General features: G+C 35.0%; 1 long non-coding RNA gene across 5 annotated transcripts in view; it reads left to right on the top strand.

Moving 5' to 3' along the window:
* Positions 1–2,039: 2,039 nt before the first annotated feature.
* Positions 2,040–19,632, top strand: part of LOC144373843 (uncharacterized) — an 84,706-nt gene continuing 67,113 nt past the window's right edge. For 4 of the 5 annotated variants that reach the window (XR_013433383.1, XR_013433382.1, XR_013433384.1 and 1 more), the window contains exons 1-3: positions 2,040–2,159; positions 12,116–12,169; positions 12,526–12,580. This is a non-coding gene — a long non-coding RNA (uncharacterized LOC144373843). The remainder of the gene's footprint in view (positions 2,160–12,115; positions 12,170–12,525; positions 12,581–19,632) is intronic. The other variant, XR_013433386.1, reaches the window with a different exon arrangement.

Raw genomic sequence — 19,632 nt, forward strand, 5'->3', positions numbered from 1 at the left:
CGGTGCCCGGCGGCGCTGGTCCCGCCCCTCCGCCCCTGTGCGACCGCCTGCTCCGCCCCTGTCGCTGCGCTTGCTCCGGGCCGCGCGGCCCCGCCCGCTTCATGTGGCCCGTCCCGCAGCGGCCGTTGGCTGGGATCCGCGAGGCGGCGGCGGCGGCAGCAGCCCGCGAGGCTCCGGAGACGGCGGCCGAGGCCCAGGCGGCGGCGCACGGGAGCGGCAGGAGCAGGCCCGGCCCTCAAGCGGCCGCCCGGCTGCAGCATGTGCGCCCGCCGGGGGCTGCTGTGGCTGCCGCGCTGCTCGCCGCGCTCTTCTTCTCGCTCCCGTCCTCGCAGCTCTACTCCGTCTACGTGGCGCCCGGCATAGGTAGGAGGGGGCCTCCCGGGACCCGACCCCGACCCGGGCCGGCACGCCTGAGGCCGCCGCACCTCCCCGCCCGTTGCTCCCGGCCCCGGGGCCCCGCCCGCCGCGCCGCGCCGCGGACCCCTCCCCTCGCGCGGCTCCCGGCATTCTGCACATCCTCCCCCAGCGCCGGAGCCCCCTGCCCGCCCAAGCCGCGCTCCCGCGCCGGGTCTCCAGTCCCCTGGTCCCCGGGTCCCGCCGACCCCTGGCCCGCCCGCGCTGCCCACTCCCCTGCAGCGTCCTGCCGCCTCTGGCCCCCTAGTCCGAGCCATTTCATACAGAAAAGTAAAAACTGTAAAGGTCTGATAATACCAAGGTTCTGGTAAGCAACAGAAATTCTCATACCTTGTGGGTAGGAATGCATATATTTTCCTCTTAAAAGTCTTATGAATCTTTTATGAGATTTATTTCTATATATTTTTTTTATAAATGATATTTCTAAATTTTATATTATGTGTTGTTCTCTGTGAGAATGAAATTGATTTTTTGGTGATTGTTGTACTTATGTTTAGCAACTTACCTGAACTGCTATAATACAACTAATGACTTGTCTATAAATTCTTAGGATTTTCTTTATAGATAATTGTATCCCTAGTAGATAATCCTAAGTTTGTTAGCTTTCTAATGCTTAGTCTTGTAAAAATTTTTATTTATCTTATTTTGCTGCTGGAACCTGTAGCACAATTTTGCTAGAAATAGAGATAGCAGGCATCTTTATGTTGTTGTTATTTGTTGAAATTTTTAATCTGTCCTTTATCTGATTAAAAAAAAACAATTGTTGAGTGCTTTCCTGCATCATTTGAGATAAATACGTTTTGTTTTCCCCTAGAATTTTCAAATATCATGAATTACATGTTATTCTTTTTGTTGTAGTTTTCAATGCTGGGGATTGAAGGGCCTTGTACACGCTAGGCAATTGCTCTACCACTGAACTACATTCCCAGCACTTATGCTGATTTTTAAATATAATATATTTGCATACTGAGAATGAACTCAACTTTGACATGTTTTTATACATTATTAAATTTTCTTTAGAAAGGATATATATTTATGCTTCTCACTGGGTTCATAATTGAGATTGGCTTATGTTCTTCCTTTCTCATGCTGTCCCTGTCATATTTTATATGCATTTTTAGATTTAATTATAATATACAGTGTGCAAGTCATTACAGCTTCACAAAGTGATCACATTTGTGTAACAAGAAAGAAGCAGAACTTTTCTAGGACACCAAAGCCCCTTCATGTTCTCTTCTAATCAGCACTCTTTCCCTGACAGTAACCAAAATCTTAATTTCTAACACTTTAGTTTTACCTTTTACTTTAATGTTATAAAAATGAAATCCTATATTTGAGGCCATTTTAAAAAACAAATGTTCCTTGTTTGAGGCCATTTTAAAGAATAAATGTTCCTTGAAAAGAATGTGTTTGTTAGATTCAGGTTTCCTCATAGGTTCGTTGGATCAAATTTTTTTATTACATTGTTCTTACTAATGTCTAAAAATTATTTTTATCAATTATTATTTTATTAAATCTACTGTTTCATTTGCATATTATTACTTTCTTCTTGTAATTTTATATACAGATTTAGAATCACCATAGTTATTAACCCACAGCTAATTTTGAACTTCTTGTCCTAGGTTCATGCTTTGAATATCCTCAGAGCCTTGTTTAGAGATACACATCTAGGAGAAAATATCATTCCGTATGTTGCCGATGGAGCTAAGGCTGCAATTCTGGGTTTTACCTCACCAGTCTGGGCAGTGAGTGCTTTTGCCATTTACTTTCATTGATTTAATTGTACCTCTGATTAAGTTTTAATAAACCTTTCACTGGATGATAAAAAAATATATATTGCATTTTATCAAGGAATTTTTCTAGGGAATAAATTCTTGGATCAGACTATATTTTGATTCTTGATGTTTTATGGCTTCATTTTATCTCTTTTCTTGGTTTATTAGACTTAAGCCTTTTATTTTAGTGCAGTAAGCTATAACTTTAACTTATCGCAGTCTACCCTTGAGTGATATTTTGCTGTGCCACTTAAAGTATAAGAACTTAATATTTTGCTTCCCTTTTCTTCTTCCTATCTTGATGCTGCTATTGTTATACATTTTACTTTTTTGTGTGTTGTAAGCCTACCCTAGGTTGTTATTACTTTTGTTTAAAGTCAGTTATCTTTTTTTTTTTTAATTTGCCATTTTAACCATTTAACTTGGCATAAGTGTATACAATATTCATCACATTACACATTTTCAGAACCTTTTTGTCATCCCCAACAAAAGATCTATACTCATTAAGTTTTGACTTCCTGTATTTTCTTATCCCCGGTAACCTCTGTAATACCTTTGGATTCTATGAATTTACCTGACCTAATATCTCTTATAAGTGGAATCATAACAATATTTATTAATTTATGTTTGGCTTATTTCGTTTAATATAATGTCTTTAAGTTTCAACCAAGTTGTAACGTGTCAGAATTTTATTCCTTTTTAAGTCTGCATAACATTTCATTGTATGTGTGTACTTTATTTTCTTTATCCACTCATCTGTTGATAGATTGTTTCCACATTTTACTTATTATGGTAATTCAACAGTGAGCATTAGCATACATCTGAGTCCCTGCTTTCAGTTAATTTGGGTGTATTATAGGGTAATTCTATGTTTAACTTTTTGAGAAACCATCAAACTCTTCCATAGAGACAGTATCATTTTACGATCATATCAGCAATGCACAAGAGTTCCAATTTGTTTAAGTCTTCACTTAGGATTTTCATTTTTTAAAATGATAGTTCTTTCTGATGGGTGTGAAGTGGTATCCCTTTATGATTTTGCTTTGCATTTCCCTACTGATTAGTAATATTGATCTAGAAGCAGACCAACTCTTTCTTAGTATCTTAGTGTATCTCTTTTTGGATGTTGTAGATTCTGTATATCATATGTTGAGTGAGTGGTACCAATATATTCTATCAAAAGTTGAAAAACCGGGGCTGGGGAATGTGGCTCAAGCGGTAGCGCGCTCGCCTGGTATGCGTGCGACCCGGGTTCAATCCTCAGCACCACATACCAACAAAGATGTTGTGTCCGCCGAGAACTAAAAAAAATAAATAAATATTAAAAAAAATTCTCTCTCTCTCTCTCTCTCTCTCTCTCTCTCTCTCTCTCTCTCTCTCCTCTCACTCTCTCTTTAAAAAAAAAAAAAAGTAGAAAAACCGGGCTGGGGATGTGGCTCAAGCGGTAGCGCGCTCGCCTGGCATGCGTGCGGCCCGGGTTCGATCCTCAGCACCACATACCAACAAAGATGTTGTGTCCGCCGAGAACTAAAAAATAAATATTAAAAATTCTCTCTCTCTCTCTCTCTCTCTCTCTCTCTCTCTCTCTCTCTCTCTCCTCTCTCTCCTCTCTCCCTCTATCTTTAAAAAAAAAGTTGAAAAATCAAGCACAAAACATTAAATAGAAGTCAAAATATTGAGTCACTTTTTTTTCAATATAACACTGTCCAGAAACCATTTGACTTAGAACTCTGTAAAGACTGTGAGCAGTACCTAGTGTACTTCTTAGATTTAAGAAAGGAAACTTTCATGTGTCTTTTTTCATGATTCCTTGGAGAAACCCTTATTTTTTTTTCTCCTATGTCATTGTGTCTTCTAGAGTAAAGGACAATAACCTATGATTCATAGGCGCTTGACATGTGGCTTTACAAAAATGTTTGGCAAAGGGGAGGGGAGGAGCAAAGAACCTAGGTCTTAAACCCACAGAATGGTGGGGTGTGGTGGCGCATGCCTGTGATCCCAGCAGCTCCGGAGATCTGAGGCAGGAGGATTATGCGTTCAAAGCCAGCCTCAGCAACAGTGAGGCATAAGCATCTCAGTGAGACCCTGTCTCTAAATAAAATGCAAAGTAGGGCTGGGGATGTGGCTCAAGTGGTTAAGTCCCCCTGAGTTCAATCCTTTGTAACTCCCCACCCACAACTCCCACAAACAAAACAAAATCCACAGAGTGGAGTATTTACTAGACAGGCAGGCTTTCCAATTAGTAGGCTGCACAAACCATTCCGTACCAATATGATAAGCCTCTAATTGAGATTCAGTCTGTTGCAGTGGCTGCCAAAGGCACAGACTCCCAGTGTGAGGAACACTCCTCAAAGTTGCCAACATTTGCCTAGACAATTGGGCATCTTCTTGTAAGAGATGCAGACTTTTGGAATTCTGTCTAGGAGCATTGCATAACTGCCCTTGAAGGCACAGTGTTTACCTTTTACATTTATAGGAAGTAGAACAATACCCGTATACCATCAGTGTAATCAGATATGTAGGAATGTGGCTTGATCATCAGGAAAATTAGAGATGGTAAAACTGATTGCCAACAATATTAATATTGTTTTCTTCAAGTCTAATCCAGATAATACAAGAAATATTTTCTGTGAAAGGGCTTTAGCAGTGTGAAATGTGGTGATTTTCCCAACTTTTTGCGAAAGCCAAAAGTGTCAGAAACAAATTATTCCTTTGTGGAAGTCCATTTGTGAGACCCAAAACAGTAATGCATATGCCTGAAAAAGTTTTTAAAATAAAGGAAAACATAAGAGAAACCTTTAAAATGAGTTACCTGTTAAGCCACCACAGAGTTATCATGATTCTGATGCATATTTTTTATCCTGTGAGTTTTATGCATGAATACTATCCATATCCATATATATATCCACAAAAGCTTGTAATAATATAAATGCTTATGATAATTTTATTAACTGGAATCTTCCTTTTGAACATGGTTGTATAGGAATATTTTGTTTCTATTTGCTGTTCTTGCTTTGTCAGACAAAGTAACATCATACCTGTGACAATCTATACTTTTGCCATAAATTTTTTTAAATTTATAACAACAAAGGTTTATTTAGCTCACAGTTTCACAGACTCCAGGCATAGCATTGGCTGTGTTCAGTTCTGGTGATGATCTTCTTGCTTGTAGAGTCCTGAGCAAGCATGGGACTTCATGTGGGGTGGGAGGGAGCTCATGTTGCCATATGCTGACTGCTGTATTTCCTTTCTTATGAAAACCTAATGAAATTATAAGTCAACATAATCACCAGCTATGAAGAAACCTTCATTTTACAGTAACAGTTTACTATAGCATTATTTGTTGAAGTCATTTTAAAGGGTGTTTTTCCCCTAGTGCTTGTGAAATATGATTTGATTTACAGAAATTTGATTTGTGTGCATCCTCTCAGGAATATATTGTGCCTAAAGCTGGCTACATCTGTACTTTTGACTTAATTGTTTTTCCTGATAAGTTGGAAAGGCAAAAACCCAGGTAAATTGAATTATTTGCAGTAAAGGGCCATTTTTCAGAGAGCATTTATGTATAGATTTAATGTGTTTTTACAGATTACTGGCTATTTGTATTGAGACCTTACAGATCTTTCAATCTTTGCTACTTGGTTGGAATTTTTTAAATACAGAGAAAATGTACTATTGTAAACATTGTAGGCATTAGGCATACCTACAGTGTAGTAGATGACATATTAAGCACTGGAAATACTAATATAAATAATGTACCTGGCATCATTTATATTACATTGATTAATTTCAGTAAACTTTATTATACTTCATATTTTATATATAAATAAAATAAGGCTAAGAGACGTGAAATACCTTTGTCTAAGAATGTGCAACTATTATCTGTCTGACTTCAGAATCTGAAGTGTGGTAAAGCAGTTTTGTGTGTGATAGGATTGCAGAAAAGGTCATTTTAGCTGATTTGTAGGGCTTGGGCCCTGTGTCCTCAGAAAGCAACTGGAGGTAAGGTTTTATTGAGTGGTACAAACCCAGAGCAGCAAGAATGAAAGAAAACAATAAATAAGGCAAGAAAGGAGGAAAGATGCTACCAAGTAGGCCCTAACCTTGCAAGAAAACCGAGCTGGTTGTCTTGTCACATGGTACATCTTCTACTACCACCTCTTAGAAGAGTCCCATTGCTTGTTTCTTGTTGGTCAGAGTTTACCCCTTGGGACATTAACCCAACTTGGACAAGTGTTACATAAAATGACTTATAGATACATATGCATAGATCCTTAGAGTTTTCTGGGCAGTTGTTCTTTTAAAATAGCATCTGATTCTCTTTATTATGTTTAGTGACTGTTGGACACCTGATTGCCTTTCCCTAGGCAACTCTCAGCCTTTCCAATAGAGCTTGCCAAGCAACCCAACTAGGGTCCTCCTATGACTCATCCTGAGGTTATATTTTCATCTAGAACAGTTTTATCTTGCTTCTCTCAAGTCAGTTCTGATTCACAGCATGCAGGGGATATCAGAGGAATATACAAAAAAGACTTTCAGATCTTCCTGGCAGCACTGCCACGATTACTTTGTGTCTTGTTGGCACCAATGACTTTGCCCTCTGGCAGTTGTGAAGTTGCTATGAAGGTTCCAGGCTTAGGGCTGTGTAATCTTGAAATCCAGCTGTGCTCCACTCATCATGCTATGTGCCTTGGAATGGAGCTTCATTTACTCAGAGGAAGAGGTACATTTTTTCTAATTCACTTATAGATGCTGTATGGATTAGTGGAAACCCTTTCTTTACTTTTGACCTCTCATGGGAGAAGTATCTTACAGCTTTGGAAGACAGTTACCAAGAACTCAAGTATTGCTGGTCTTCTCCTTAGACGCCCAGAAAATATGGCATGTTTTTTCTGGATTATAGGTGTAGGATTTCTTCAAAGTCACATGGCTTAGAACTCAAATCTCATTTAATTTTTTTCAAAATCATTGGATCTAGTGTTCTAAAGAACATAATACAGGAAATTTTGACACATACTGTTAGATCTGCATTAAATACTATGCCTATACATAAGCTGGAGAGAAAACTGAATAATATTTTTCTCCAAAAAGGAAAATAGAAAATGCTTTTAACCTTATTCTTTGCAAAAATGTTGTTGTATTTTGAGTTATATTTCTTATGCTTATACTATTTCATGTATTGATAGCAGTGACAAGTTATATAATTATGCCAACCATTCAGTAGTTAGTGGAACTTTGAAAAATGTTTTTGGTTTTTAAAAACCAATCTTATTACTAAAGTGCTTTCTTTATGAAACTTTTTGCTGTCTAATTCACAGTGAGCTCTCAAATATATTTGATGAATAAATGTTTTATTGGGTCTATTATTGATATTTACTTTATATTTATTAAAATAAATCCTAATTTTTAAGAGAATAACATATTTTTCCAATATTTATTTTATATCTAAAGAATTCTAAAGCAGAACTACTAATCTGTCTAAGCCATATTAATTGGTGATAGAATAAAAACTTCACATTTATTTCCTATTTTTAATATTCTCAAAGATTTCTAGTTAAAACAAGAGTTTATGATTCTTACTTGATCCTCTCTCACGATTAGTTCACTTAGTTTCATTTCAGTTTTCAATAGTTTTGTCATTATAACAAGTGGGTTTAGTGGCCAACAAAAAGCTGCCAAAAGCTTTCATTCCATGGAATTCCCTACTTTGGTGTTGTAGATTTTCTCATGTAAGTTTCTGGACAAAATAGAACATCCTATCTCATGACACTTAGAAAGTTTTTTCCTATTTTGAATCAAACTTGGTGGTAATGAGAATCCCAGAAATATATACTTGTTTTATGTTTTATCGATTCCACCTTTCTACTTCCACTTTCTCTCTACCCCAGTGTTTTCTCTCCCCCAACAGCTAGATGGAAGATGAGTGGCTGCTTTTAAATATTTAAAAGATAAGTCTGGATTAAGTAAGACTGTACTGAATTATGTTTATTTTTAAACTCATTTTATTCATTACATAAATTGAATACATTTTAGCAAAATTAATTTAGCTCATTAATTGTCCATTTTTATTCCATGTTTACCTTTAACTGGTCTTTAGAACTCTCAATTTTCTTAGCAATGACAAACTAAAGTAGCTAATACTCTAAAAATGATACTGTTTTCTGTTTCTTATCATATTAGGTATGAGCAATTAATTTGAATAAAATGCTAGTGATTTAAGTCTTTCTAAAAATCAAACATCACTTCAGTGCTTGGTTTAATGTACATTAATTAAAGTAGTCAATACTTATACTCTGGCATATGTGAACTTGTGCTTCTTTATTACTTTTCTGCACTGTTCATTTTAAGGAAGGTGACACTGTTTCAGTAGCAAGCACTTGATTTTTGACATCAATAAATTCTACATGTTTTAAAAGTTATTGCCACAGCTGAAATAATAGTGTTTCACTTCTTTTTTAATACTGAAGCTGGGTGTGGTCCCTTAAAATAGTTATGAATAAGGCCGGTTGGTATTTTGCCATAGTTCAGTACATTTATATATAAAAAGCTATTGCCTTTGCTTAACTTAAAGAAATGTTTAAGTGATAATAGTTTGTTAGTGGTCTCTTATTGTTCAGCTACAACATTTTTATCTTAAATGTTTTAAGTGTGAAATAAAATGGATTTTAAAGTCAAGAAGGAAAAAAGCTAACTACTATTTTGAAGATTAGCTCATTGATACATCTCAATACAAGCAAAATTCTTTTATAAATCAGTTTTGAAAGAATATAGTAAGTCATAGCTAAATGGAATTGATGGAAGTGTGTGGTTTTATTGAATATCTTGTGTGTTGTATAGAAGGCATTGATGACTGGGACAAATTACTTAACCTGCCTGTACTTCAGTTTTCACACCTGTAAAATGATCACAGCTAATTCAGAGTTGGGGAGGATTAATTAAATTAATGTTTATCAGTCATTTAGGAGAGCCTATAAGTAAGTGCTCATTAGTTATTAATAAGTGGTTAATAATTAATAGTATTTGTTATTAATAAATTATTTGATTATTATATTTATACTTAATTATTTACTAGTTTTGCTGGAGTTGAGTGGTATATTTGAACAATAATGATTGGGGATATTAGACTTTATGTAGAAAAGATTGCTTACTGCTGGTTTCTATACATAGCTATTTAAGAGGATGAATAAACTTGAGTATTTTGCAAACTATGTATAAACATAATTTTCAAATGTAATCTCTTTTCAGATTAAAATTGCATATTTTCTAAGATTTTATATTGAAATTTTAAAAAGATTATGGAGATAATTAAATATTATTACTTGTGTGTCTGAGAGGCATATCTTGCTCAATAATAGGTTTTTCTGTGAGTTGCTAACCTAGCTGTTTGTTGAAGATTCAGTAATTGAAGAATGTCCACTAGCCTAAGCACCAGAGGCCAGGACAATACTGTTACTTCCCTTTACTCCTCTTTTACCTTTCAAAGAACATTAACCAAACACAAAATCACCAAATCCCCAATTTACTAAACTTTTTGTAAGTCATACAGAAAATACATTCAGAAAAACATGTCAGTTTTTTTTCCAAAATATGTCATTTTGTAAGCATTGTAAATGTTTACATTGTAAATGTTACACAGTTCTTTGCTTTTATCATCTAGACTTATTCCTAAACACATTTCAGAAATATCTTTTTTGGAAGGACCTAGAGGTCTCAGTGGCATTGTTCAGCTGCCTGCCCTGATAATTTCTTTTATGATTCTCATGAATCTCCTCTTTTCATGTCCACCTTAGCTATTCATATTCTTATTCTGAATATTGTTTAGACAGTTTGAAATAACTTAAATGATTTTTTCTTCAGTTTTCCCCTTTCCTTTAAATTATGTATGCATTGCATACCTGTATCACAACAGTCAAGGGGTTTTTTGTTTGTTTTTTAGAAAGTATCACTGTGTTGCCCACACCGGCCTTAAACTCTTAGGCTCCTGCCTTAGCCTTCCCAGTAGGTGGTACACGTAACTATGCCCAGCTCACAACAGTGTTCTTAAGGGCATGTCAGTTAAAAAAAAGAACAATAAAAACACACTTCTATGTAACTTATTGTTAAAGAAATCCTAGATTCCTCAGCAAGGAGTTTGTGAAAGGTCCATTTCAGAATGGCTATGCCCTACTTCACTTTACTTTTCACACCCATCCCTCTGCTTTCAGTTCGGGATTTTAAGTAATTGAACCTTGACAATTTTCCAAACTCTTTGATTTGGAAATCCTCCCTAGTCTTTGGGACTGGATTCCTAATATAGATCATGTTCTTTTCCTTTAGGACATAAAAGGAACTTATTTTGCTGAAGCTTATAGATTGAATGTCTCTCTTTTTAATATAGTGATTTGATATATGTTTTATCACACATAATAGAACATGAGCATATTAAAAGCAAGGACTGTGCCCTATCACATGTGTTTTATAGCTTATTTTATAAAACAGATTGACTGTAAAATTTGCACCATTCATCACAAATACTAATTTTGTTAATATTGCCTACGTTTTTATACAAGTCAGAATTGAGCTTAAATCAGAATTAAATTAGACCATTGTGCTATCTTTCAGATATCTTTTAGTAAATTTCAGGCTTTATGAGAAGATGGTTGGAAGGGAAGATGTCAAAACTCTCTTTTCATTGCCCTCCCCCTTTTTAATTTTCTGTTTTCTTTTTTAAAGTTAGTATTTTGTGGCTAGAGTTGTAGCTCAGTGGTAGAGTGCTTGCTTGCCCAGCATGTGTGAGGCACTGGGTTCAATCCTCAGCACCACATAAAAACAAATTAATAAAATAAAGGTATTATGTCCATCTACAGCTAAAAAAAGCTATTTTTAAAAATAAATAGTCAATATTTTAACTTACAGATAACAAAGATAGTACATATAAATGGGGTAACATGTTTTGATACATGTATATATTGTGTTATATTTAAATCCAGTTAACATTTTCTACTCACGTATCATTTCTTATGTTTAAAAACTTACAAATTTTTTTCTTTTTTCTTTTGAAATGTAGGATGCATTTATTTATCCCCCCACTCACCCCTACTGTCTCCAACCACTGGTAACTACCATTATACTTTTAACTTCTATGAAATCAGCTTTTTTGTATTCCACATGAATAAGATTTTGTGGGTCTTGTCTCTGTGCCTGGCTTACTTCATTAATATAATGATCTTGTTCCATCGTGTTGTTGCAAAGGATAGGATTTTTTTATTTTTATGACTGAATAGTATTCCATTGTGTATATATAACCCTTTTTTATATCCACTTATCAGTTGATGGACTCTTAGGTTTCCATTTCTTGGCTAATAAGAATAGTGCTGCTATGAATATGGGAGTGCAGGTGTCTCTGCAGCTTACTGATTTCCTTTCCTTTGGCCATATATCCTGGAGTGAAATTGTTGGATCATATCACAGTTCAATTTTTAATCTTTTGAGGAACCTCCACACTGCTTTTCATAATGGCTATCTTTGTTGCCCTTTAAATCATATCTAGACCTATCACCAAACCAAACTTGATTTAGAATTGGTTGTGGCATATTAGTTTAGAAGAGAATATATACTCATCTCTCTCCCACTTCTCAGCCCTTTGTCTTCTGATTCTCTTCTCTAAAATCTGCAAGGTGCTAGAAAAGGAATAATAATTTATTTAAAGAAGTATAGATCTCTTTTGTAAATTTTTTAAATTGTAGATCGACACTATATCTTTGTTTCATTTATTTTTTTTTATGTGGTACTGAGGATCGAGCCCAGTGCCTCACACATGTGAAGCAAGTGTTCAACCACTGAGCTAAAATCCCAGTCCCTATAGATCTCTTATAAATAAAAATTCTTGATTTTAGTAACTGACAGTTAAAATTATCTTGGGATTTATAGCATTTTTTTCCCTACAGAAAACCATAGGCAAAATTGCAACATGCTTGGAATTGCAAAGCGCAGCTTTACAGGTAAATGGATTTTTTTAAATGAATTATTCTAAATTGTTCTGAAAAGATATTAGACATTCATGCCCAAAGTAATATTATCTCAGAAGGGTTTTATAACAATTGGAATTGATCAGCTGAACTCACACTTAAATGACTTAGTTCATACTTTGTAAACGGTAGAAATAAAAGATATGATTCTAATTTTTTCTGTTTCTATTAGCTTGAATATTCCAAAAATCAGTTTGGAACTTTTCATTTTCTACCTTTAAAACAAGAAATATATTTATTTTAAATATTTTATTCTTGCCATTTAAAAGACATAGGGTGCAGTGAAATCTTTGTAATGAAAAGATATAATATGCATATTTTAAATTTAGTCCACACAGTCCCAGGAAGAATTTAAACTGGAGGACCTCAAGAAGCTAGAACCAAGTAAGTTTTGTTTTATATTTTTTAGTGGTATTCCTATAGGAAGAGAGTTTTATCTGTTGTGAATATTAAGATTGTTTAGCACAGAAAGTGATTGGATTTATTTCTCTTATTTTTTGGTGCTTTTAAAATTCCTACAATATTTGTATTTTTAATTACCATTTGGATTTAATCTTTATTATAGAATATATATGTTGTACTTCATCTAAATATCCAAATTAACCTTTAATTTGTCTTAATGGCTTTAATAAGATTATAATTATTTTGATAAACATTTTCAGTAGAGTCCAGTAGAGAATATAAGGTTACAGTCATTAATGCCCATTCACATTACATGTTATTGAAAACTACAGTCTGAATGTTGGGAAAGCATTACAAAGTGTTTTTTTTGTTGTCTCCATTTTTTTCCCTTCTTCAAAATTTTAAAAAGTAAACAATTCCTTCAGTTATCTTGTTGGTTAGGATATTCCCAAATAAAGCCTTTCTGCTGTTTCAAATGATTGCTCTCTTAAAACTGTCTGCAGTATGGGCAAAGGCACAGTGTGAATAACTGAATGAATGTAAGTTAATGTAGCCTTTTTTAAAAACTTTTTTAGTTGTAGACAGATACAATACCTTTATTTTACTTATTTGTTTTTATGTGGTGTTGAGGATCGAATCCAGTACCTCACACATGCAAGGCAAATGCTCTACCAACTGAACTATAACCCAGCTCCTGTACTCATTTTTTATTGAGATAAGATTGCACATCTCAGTGCATTTATGTGACTAGGGAATAGTAGATTTTATTTATCCAACTAAGTAAGATTTTTAAGTAGGGAATCATAAAATCAAAGCATTTTCAAACAGAAAGGAGTCTCAGACTTGTGATCACATTCTCTATTGAGGAAAGAAATGAAATGATTTGTTTGTCCTGTTTCACTTCAATCTCCAGTAACTGAGCAGGGCCTAAATCTCAGAACATTTGTCAGTGTATCTCAGTTCACACTAGTGCAATCCTTTTAATGTAAACATGCTTTGAGTAAGAGGTAAAAAATTAATTTAAGAACTAAAGAGAGCCTTGCACAGTGGCGCATGCCTGTAATCACAGCCGCTCGGGAGGCTGAGGCAGAAGGATATCAAATTCAAAGCCAACCCTAGCAAAGCAAGGCACTAAGCAACTTAGTGAGACCCTGTCTCTAAATAAAATACCAAATAGGGCTGGGCATGTGGCTCAGTGGTCAAGTGCCCCTGAGTTTAATCCCAGTACCCCCTGCCAAAAAAGAACTAAATAGAATGTTCCTATAAATTCCACAAACTGCCAATATCTAATTCATTATAGCAATTCTAACAAAGACATATATTATTGAGATAGCTGAAATGTGATTGTATTGCAGATCCAGGGTAGAAAAAGGATTCTCAGAGTATACTGAAAGGGATCTGATTTTCTGTTGTTTGGGTTGGAAAAGAGAAGTTAACAACAACAGACAACAACAAAGGAATGCATAGTGGATTTGTTGTGATTCTGGTGGCTTTTCCACAGTTTTAGATGATCATATTTCATTTCTTCAGAACACCATCCTTCTGAATATGGCAAGAATTCTGTCATTTTAATAGTTTTGGTTTCTTTATGTAATCCAGATCATAAAGTTTTGTTTTCTTTGTGGTTCTGGGGATCAAACCCATGACCTCACACATGCTAGGCAAGCGTTTTACCACTGAGCTACATCTCCAGCCCTAGATCATAAGAGTTGGAGATGTTATAAGAGACTCAACTTATATTCAGAAATAGTTCTTATGCCTATATCCAATGTATATAAGGATATTAATCAATGTAATATTTCTCACAAATTTTGGGAGTTTTTTTGTACCTAAAACTTTATTTCTCAAAAGCATTAATAAATACTTTGTATAAGATTGAGATATAATTTATATAAAGCACAATTCACCAATTTAACATATCATTCAATTTTTTTAGTAAATTGGAAGAGTTATGCAGACATCACCACAATCAATTTTAGGACATTTTCATCACCACAAGAAGAAACCCTATTCCCATGAGCAGTCATTCACTTCTTGCCATCCCCCTAAAATCCCTTCCAATTCCCAGCCCTAGGAAACCATTAGTTTGATTTCTGTCTATAAATTGTCCTATTGTAGACATTTTATTTAAATGGACTCATATGATATATGATCTTTTATGACTGGCTACATATAAGATTATTTTGAGAAAAACACATTGATGGCTTTAAATAAAAGATTGCAACAGTTGTTTCTACGGTGGTTCTACTGAAAATTATGTTTGTGTGTGAGTGTGTGTGTGTGTGTGTGTGTGTGTGTGTGAGAGAGAGAGAGAGAGAGAGAGAGAGAGAGAGAGAGAGAGAGAGAGAGAGAGAGAGATGATGCAGGGGATTGAACCAAGGGCTTTGGGCATGTTAGACAAGTGCTTTACCATAAACTATGTCACCAGCCCTCAGTTTTTATGATAAAAATTATTAGGATTTTGGCTTCTTATTCAGTCACTATTTCCTATTAGTTGTTTGTTTCCAAACAAAATTTAAGAATCTTATAGATACACAGAGTGGCCGTAAAGACTGTGGATGTTTATTTCATATATTTATTATCTCTTCTCTTCCTCTGAGCATGCTCAAGTACTTCTATTGCCTCACAAGATCTTTCATTAATTGCCTTTTTTTTTTTTTTAGAATAGCATCTATATGCTAAGCACTCGAATTCTCTCAGTAACATTCTGCTAAGGACAACACCGACACTAGCTTGTAAATCCCAGCAATGAGTTTTAGGTCACCTGGATTGGTTCTTTCACTATGCTGTTAGTAATACCTGTAGTGGTGCTGTACTACATCATTCCTAAGTACAGCTCTCCAGTTCAAATTCCTAAGAAATTATTGACCCATGTATTAGTTGAAGATCAGGTTAAAATCTATTACTTTTTTGGCTTTTTAAAAAAGATTTGGAATAGAAATGGAAAGAGTATTTTGGAGATTCACTTTATTATACTTTATATAATGTTTTTCATTTGTACTTTTCCCTTCTTGATAGTTATCTTTTTAGATGATTTTAATTTGCTGTTGCTTCTCAAAGAAACATAAGTGAGTATTCTGTATTTCAGTAGGGTAGACTCTGTAATTTGGAATTTATCCAAGCAGGGCACTTGTTGTGAGTTAATTATTGAGTTGGAATTAAATATTTTCTACAAATTGGTATTTAGTAATATTTCAGATTAAGTATACTTATTCAAGCTTTCTTTTTAAAACGTTAAGCCTCTTCTAAGGAAAATAGTGAATTCTAACTTTTAATATGTTGAACTTAACTGGTTTCCTTTCTTTTAAAAAAAGTTTTTTTAAAATTTAATGCGTGTGTGTGTGGTGCTGGGGATCGAACCCAGGGCATTTCCCATATAAGGCAAATGCTCTACCACTGAGCTACATCACTAGCTCTTGGCTGGTTTATTAGGCTGATGTATTCTTTACTTGAACATTTTGAAATCTTTTAAATTCTGTCTGAAAATACTAAAACTATGATTGTGAAAGTCTGAGCCATTTTTTCTTATGTTAATTGCAGTAATGTACTGCTGCTTACTCAAGCATATCTCCCCACCACCACCCTGCAAAATTCCCTTCTGTTAAGCCACCCTTCAAGGCTTCACAGAAATCCCACCTCTCCCTGAAAGCTTTCTCTGCTGTCTCTATAGAGGCATAATTAAATTCTGCCTCCTCTCCTGTATAGAATCATTTTAACTATCCATTGTCAGATTCTCACATGTGTTAGTTTCACTTGTATTTGTTTTAGTCCTCAAAGAGATTATGAATGGACTCTTCCCCCACCCCAGAGCCTATTGAATGCTTTAAGTGTAGTATGAACTTGGTAAGATTGTGTTTAGTTAAATAGATTTGAATGTTTTGAAGCAATCTTTTCCTATAATTTAAAAAATAACCTTTCAAAATTGAGGCAGCTGCCCATTTTCCTACCACAAAAATGAAACACATCAGTCACCAAAAGCAAAATGCATTTTGATATTTGCCTGTGTGTCATCTTTTGAGGGTTAGCTTCAGGAGGTTGGTAGGTCTGTGCTCCAAGAGAAAGGCTAGGAGTGCTGAATTTTCCATGGTGGAGTAGCATCAGATGTCTGCCATGTAGTGATCCAAAGTGTGTAAGTCCTACCAAATCAGCCAATGAATCTCCAACCCATGACATGCTTCATACTTATGATAATGTCTTTTGTAAAATTCAAGCTCCTCTTGAGATCCTCCTAAGACATCATTGCTAGTATTGGTAGAAAGAAAACTCTATGTAAGGTTTAAGCTATTTTAAAAGAACAATAGAATCTGTTATTTCATAGTTGTTGAAAATGTAAACATATAATACAGTTATAGAAAGTAAAACAGAATTTGTTTTAAAGCTATTTAAATTTGTTCTAAAGCTATTCACATAAATTAAATGTTTCATAGTACTTTAACTTGTAAAAATAATATAACAAAGCTATTATTCTAAAGCAAATACGTCCTCTTCAGAGCTTTGATACCAAAGAAATGAAAATACTATTTAATTATTCTGTTACAATACAAATGCAAGATAACCACTGAGCCACATCCCCATCCCTATTTTGTATTTTATTTAGAGACAGGGTCTCACTGAGTTGCTTATGCCTCACTTTTGCTGAGGCTGGCTTTGAATTATTAATCCTCCTAAGCCTCTGGGATTACAGATGTGCACTACCACACTCAGCCAAGATATTCTTAATAACTAAGATATTTTTCAACTTTTTTGTTTGTTTTTGACGTACTGGGGATTGAACCCAGGGGTGCTCTACCACTGAGCTATATTTCCAGTCCTTTTTATTTTTATTTTTTAAAACATTTTTAGTTGTAGATGGACACAATACCTTTATTTTATTTATTCATTTCATGTAGTGCTAAAGATTGAACCTATTGTCACATGTGCAAGGCAAGCACTCTACCACTGAACTACAACCCCAGCCCTTTTATTGTTTTATTTTTATTTTGAGACAGGGTCTCCCTACGTTGCTTAGGCAGATGAACTTCTAGTCCTCCTGACTCAGGCTTTTGGTACCTGGGATTACAGACACATGCCACCATAACAGGATCAGCTTTTAAAAATTATTGTTATATACATTTTTAATGGTTGATTTTTTTGCTCATTTTATTAAACTCTTATTACAATATGATCATTTCTGTGTGTTTGTTTCTGATATGAGTGAGACATGATCTTTTTGTTACCTGCTCCCCATTTTTGGTATCTATTCCATTGTTGTGTAAGTGATCAATATTTATTAATATTACTTATTAATATTGAGTTGATTTAATAGTTTAGTAACAATGATCATGCAGAAGTATAGAAAAGATGTTCTTGTATTAAAAAATAAACAGTACTTCTTAGTGAGATAAGAAATATTAGGATTCTAGTCAACTAGATCAAAAAGGTCATGGAGAGAGTGAATGTCCATTTTAGATTTTCCCTTGCCATTTTGTATACATTTATTTAGGCTGTAATTCTCTCAATAGCCTGTAAAGGAAGTAGCATTCTCATTTTAGAACTGGGGAGATTAGAGTATTTATGTAAATGTTCAAGTTATTGTTGTAATTGTAGGGCTAGGTTTTGATTTAAACCTTCTACTTTGATCTCCTGCTGCTTCCCCTAAGTTCCCACAGTCCTTTCTGTGCCTTGAATAAGGCAAACTGTTTCCTACTTGGAACCTTTGTTGTTGCTCCAGCCTGTTCTTTAATACCTGGGAAGCCTTATGCTAGAGCCACTTATGGATGATTCCTCTCATCTCAGGTCTTGGCTCAAATGTCTTCTTACAGTTTAGTTTTGAAAGGCACCGTGTCTACCTTAGCTACTCTACCAAGTTCTCTCTGCTTTTACACAGCATCCTGTTTGTATCCTTCATACCACTAATCACATCTTACATTATCTTGTTTATTTGTTGGCATATTTATTGTCTACTTTTCCTTAGTAAGGTCTAAGGTCCAAATATGAGTTCTTGATTACTGTGTATCTTTAGCACCTAAAACAGTGATTGGAACATTGTGAGTACTCGGTATGCATTTGTTGAGAAGAAGAAAGAGATAAAGGATGAAGAAGAGCTAAAGGGAGAGAGAATAAGAGTGAGTAATGAGAATCTAGGTACAAGTTTCCAACTTCTTTCTCACTGGATGATTGACTCCTATTGGAATAAGTTATGTAATTACAACCTGTTCTTTTTGAATTTACTTATTTAGGAACCCAATATGCCATACTCCTTTTAACTGAAATCTGCAAGACTCCAAAATTAAAGTCTGAGTAATTAGAGTAAAAACCATGGGTTGCCCAATTAATAATGCTAAATATTTACCTTGAAATAATTGCAGGTAGTCACTAGGAACCCATAAATTGGGAAATGAAACAATAAATTTCATAAAATACTTTTCCAGATACAGATAGAATTGTAGAACATCTGTCTGTAGGCTTACATGCCAGAAAGTAATCAACCAGGACACAAGAGGTGATAGCATTATGTTGTTTGATGACTTCCCTGCGGAGAAAGTCTGCTGTGTGTGTGTGTGTGTGTGTGTGTGTGTGTGTGTGTGTATGTGTGTGTACACACGTGTAAATATATATATATATATATATATATATATATATATATACACACAAACACATATATATATATATGCATGTATATATGTGTGCACACATATACAATAAATTTCATCATAAAAGGAATATTAGAATTATAACCTTGCTGCTACAAACCTTACCAGTGTGATAAGTATTGAGGGAAATCTATTTAGGATAAAGAATAAGATGTGATTATCTATTTCTCTTTAATTAGTCATCTTCAGTATCAATCTTTTAATTAAAATACTTCAGGAGAAGAGGTATTCTCTTTCACTGGTACCCCATATCACCTAGGACCTTGTACATTGGAGAACTATTTTATGGTTCATTTTCTATGAGGGCTCTGAGACTTTCCTTGGAGATCTTACAGTACTCTGAAAATACTGGTACCTGCAGTCCACTATGGACATTTTTATTTTGCTAAGACACTCAGTAGT

This window comes from Ictidomys tridecemlineatus, unplaced genomic scaffold (genome assembly GCF_052094955.1).
Source record: "Ictidomys tridecemlineatus isolate mIctTri1 unplaced genomic scaffold, mIctTri1.hap1 Scaffold_51, whole genome shotgun sequence".
Lineage (NCBI taxonomy): Eukaryota > Metazoa > Chordata > Mammalia > Rodentia > Sciuridae > Ictidomys > Ictidomys tridecemlineatus.